A 4,639-nucleotide genomic window follows, 5' to 3' on the forward strand; every position below is an offset into this window, starting at 1 on the left:
ATTCTGTTGCCAAGCAGTGGCATGATGTGATAAAGAACATCCAAAAGATTGGAAGAGGCCTTGGAACTAGGTAATGCATACAGGCTGGAATCGTTTTGACGTGCATGACACAAGAAGCCTAGAGTGCCTTTAGGAAACGGCAGGGGGAAATATGAACACCAAATGCAACTGAAACGAGGGCTAAGAAAGAATTCTTTGTTGTAGAGAAAGGATCTCAGACTTAGAGAATACATATATCATGATCGCCAAAATGTGTGTTAAAGGTGCTTGTGGTGTGTTTTCAGACAGAGACTAGGAAGAGGTTATTGGAAGCATGAGAAAAGGCGATCCTAGTTTTACAGTGGCAAAGGTTTGGGCTGTATTATGTTCTGAGTGTCTTTGAGGAAAGTAGAAATTGTAAGTGATGAACTTGCACATGTAGCTGATTTCTAGTGTTGGAGCTCAGGGCACTATACTCCAAAATGAGGGGTTCAGAAGTAGTTTCAGGTGAAAAAGATTTTCTCTGACGTTCTTGGTCCTCCCGTCTCTCAGTCCCATTCAGCTGTGGGGGCTAAACAGAGAGACCAGAATCTCTCTTCCCGAAGATGGGCCTGAGAAACCAGAAGCTCTTTTTTCTAATTTTGTAATATTTTCACATTTTCATGTAAAAACTGTTCATGAAGAAATGATCTAACCTATCTTGTTTGAATGGAAGTCACAAGACTCCCATTCCAGAGAGAATCCTGCCCCGTATCTGGGAGGAATGACTGTGTGCTCAGATAGGCCAAGCAGAGTCTAGAAGGACCGGCCTTGCCAGGTTTCCCCCACTCCATCTATTAGCATGAGATCATAGCCTTTTTGTCCCATCATATTTCTACACAGCTGTCCGTACTCCTTTGAGTCCAGGCATAAAAATAGATCATTTCCCATGTATCTTCGGCTATTAACACTAAAGGCTCCTGGGGATGCACTCGAATGAGCTGGTATGCGTTATGTCCTATGGATCTGCCTTTTGTTACTTGAGTTTTCAGCGAAAGTTAGGAGGACCAGGGGGAGTCTTGGCCAATACACTGCCACCTGAGTGAAGTGTTTAGGATTTGAACTGGTTACTGTTAGATGCGTATAGTAAATGGGAGAGAAGAGGGAGAAATTAGCCAAGGAAGCACGGAGGAAAAGGGAGCCAGCATTGGATGATTCAGAAGGCACTCGAAGTATGCAGATAACTGGCCCTGGAAACAGGTGCGAGGGTGTGCCTGGAAAACCATTAGCCTAAGAGGAGAGGCATGTGTCTCACGGATCCAATCAACCATCTCCACAGAAGTTAGGAATTCAGATATGGGAGATATGGATATTCAAGGAAGATCTGTAGACAACTTCTTGTCTGATGGCCTGGACTCATGTGTATTCCATGGGAAGCCAACGATTTTTTGAGAGTTTTATACCAGAAAAACGTTGCCAGACTGGACTGAACGGGGACAAAAATGGGATGAAATGAAAGGAGGCTGTTGGAGTTCCTGGATTGTACCTGCAAGAAAGGGACTGACTGAGGTACCCAGCTGTGACCATTTCTTCATTTTCGAGACGGGGAAGTAGGACTCCAAAGTTGGATCAGAGGTTGGCGTGGCCTTCACTTCCCCCAAGAACCAGGGGCACATTACTAGGGGACTGGGACATCTCTCTCTTGGTCCCAGAAACGGAGGTCACCTCCTGAGTTCCAGGCATTTGTCCCACCTCCTCGGTTTCAGAGGGATGGGCTGAAGCAGCCCAGGCTGGAGGGAGAGCCCCCACCCCGCTGCCCAGGGCTTAGGGTGTGAAGCTGTTACCCCATTGGGCCTCAAGGACAGAGCATTGAGCCCAAGAAGAATCTCTTCCATCCTTAGAATGTAACGGAATTTGCTCCCACTAGGTTTCCACAGTGCTTAGGGTCCATGAACTTCGGTAGTTTTTCAGATTTCTTACTTTTGGTATGATAAGCCCTATCTGGTACCTGTCCCACAACTGTCTTTCAGAAGCAGATACCTTGTCTAGCTTCAGAGGTGCAGTGGTGGAGAAAATTCCCGTCTCAGCATGAGTCATACCTGGAGACTCACCAATTCCAGATATAGAAGTTTATCAAGTGAGATATTGGAGAATTGACGTTGGAGTGAGTTAAGTCTTTGGGGATATAGTGATGAAATAAATGTATTTTCTATGTGAGGACGTTAATTTGTGCTGCTGAGTGGATGCAGATGATATACTAGTATGGATGGAGTTGTGTCTCCCTAAAATTCACAGGTAGAACTCCTGGCCCCCAGTGTTTTAGAATGTGACCTTATTTATTGCATTGGGAGTTATACCTGATGTAAATGACGAGTTGATGGGTGCTGACGAGTTGATGGGTGCAGCACGCCAACATGGCACAAGTATACATATGTAACAAACCTGCACGTTATGCACATGTACCCTGGAACTTAAAGTATAATAATAATAAAAAAGAAAAGAAAAGAAAAAAAAACAAAAGAACAATTTACTCTTCTTCATATGGAACCATAACTTTTGTAATAAATTTGTAATCAAATTGTAATAAATTTTGTAACAAATTGGTAACAAAAAAAAAAAAAAAAAAGAATGTGACCTTATTTGGAGAGAGTCTCTACACAGGTCATCTGGTTACAGTGAAGTTATAAGGGTTAACTCTACGCAACAGGATTGGTCTCCTTACAAAAAGGTGACAATTGGTATCCCGAACTGTGAGATAAAAAATACGTAGTGTTTATGTCAGCCAGTCTCTGGAATATTTTTCAGCGGCCCTAGAAAACTAACAGAATACACCTCCATCAACAGCATTAAAAGCATACAACCCATCGAAGAACCAAAGAAGTACACCCATCTAATCACAGGTTTCCCCTTCAACTCCCATTGAACATCCCTGGACAACTAACTCTTCCTAGTTCAGACCAAGAAACCTGATCACACATTGGGCTGTGGCTCCTCGGCTGCCGGTGCCTCCCTGGCTGACACGGATCCGAGTGGAGCTTGTGCTGCTCCACTGGACAGCATTCCATCATCCCCATGATGCATAGAGGCCAGTCATGAAGGTTTTCTTAAACAAAAGATTCTAGCCTGAAGAAGAGCAGAATCAGACAAATCTAAACAAGTGAGATTTCATTACGAGGGAACCTAGAATAGGCATTGTTCCTTAAACTTTTTGAGGAGTAGTTTTCTCTGTGCCGGGTTTGGGTCCTTGCTTATATTTTCAAATGAACTCCAGCTTACAGGGAAGGCTGATCAAATGCTTGACTGGACTATCTTTATCCCATTCATGCTATTTTCCCTACATTGATACTTCTTATTTGTTGTTTGGGCAGTTAAGCTCTTTCCCGTAGTTTGTGTTTCCTTAAGTCACAGCATGACAGCACGACTGCTCACTAGGTTCCCCTTCCACTCAGTCACCCACAGAAATGCTGTATCAAATGTGTGAGCTTCTGCTTCCAATCTTCACATCAATCCACCCCTTTCCTCTTTCTTCCTATAATTCACCGGTGTCAGTCCCCTTGCCCCCTCACTCTTCACTCCCCACAAGCAAGTCAGATTTCATTGTTGACCCTGTTTTACTAATGGCCCTCTTTGATTTCTGAATTTACAAAGGGAAAACACATATTCCAGGGTAAAATATCCCAATGGATATGGTTTCTCAAAAGGACTTGTCTAATTACACACATATGCAAGGGTAACTTCAGAAATTTATTCGTAGGTCTTAATTCACAGAAACATTGGCACTTTACAGCAAAACAGTTAGCATAATGAGAAATAAGTCACTGAGTGAGATATGGTGTTTTGGACCAGCTACACAGCTCTGTCTCTGCAAAGAAACAGGGTTCTGCCAAGACTCTTTGGTTTGGCAAGTGTTGTTCTGGACTTGTAGGAACATTTGGCGGCACCATCCAGAGGGATTTACTTGCAACTGATTTTGTGGGGTTTTTCTTGGTCTCCTTGTGCAGTAAGCACAGCTTCAACTATTTTCATAACGTTTCTCTTCAACTATTTTCGTAACATTTTTCTAACAATCTGGAAAAACAGAAAGTAACAAATCCCAATGAGGGGACTTCTTGGTTCTACATCCTTTCTCTGTGGATCCCAAGCGGGGCTCTGGAGGTGACCTTCCCCCTTTCCCATCTGCACCACTCAGGGAAGATCTGGCTACTATCCTGTCCTGAACCCATTTCCCTCTTGACCAAGGATTCCTCTTTAAATGGTGGAATAATCTATGTGGCTATGTGTTGGGCCCTCTGGGGTGGTTCTTTCCCACTTCGGATGGGTTCAAGAAAATTTTGATTTTTGGCATTTATCCAGCTTTTGTTTCATGGTTTGACTGAGAGTGCCATCCTTTACTGGTTTTTACATATGAAGGAGAAGGGGTGTTTATGAGATGTTTCAAAGTTCACATGAAACATTTAACAAAAATGGCCATAGATTGAGTTTCAAGGCATAACATAATAAATTCCTGTGGGTTGCAGTCCCAGAGTATGTTCTCTTGTCCACATCCTTAGGGACTGGAAATCAATTGAAAAGGAAAGCAATGGGAAAGTCAGCACCTGCTCTGAAATTCAGCAATACACTTATAGAAAAAAATGCTAAAAATACCAAGACTTGGGACCCAGAAGAGAGAACAATGAATGGT

The 4,639-nt window shown here is 43.1% G+C and overlaps 1 protein-coding gene across 1 annotated transcript in view; it reads right to left on the bottom strand.

The window, feature by feature from the left end:
* Positions 1-3,681: 3,681 nt before the first annotated feature.
* LOC139360626 (histone H2B type F-M-like) overlaps positions 3,682-4,639 on the bottom strand; it is a 2,499-nt gene continuing 1,541 nt past the window's right edge. The window contains exon 4 of the mRNA XM_071088429.1: positions 3,682-4,026. The gene's annotated coding sequence lies outside the window, so the exon portion shown is untranslated. The remainder of the gene's footprint in view (positions 4,027-4,639) is intronic.

This window comes from Macaca nemestrina, chromosome X (genome assembly GCF_043159975.1).
Source record: "Macaca nemestrina isolate mMacNem1 chromosome X, mMacNem.hap1, whole genome shotgun sequence".
Taxonomy (NCBI): domain Eukaryota; kingdom Metazoa; phylum Chordata; class Mammalia; order Primates; family Cercopithecidae; genus Macaca; species Macaca nemestrina.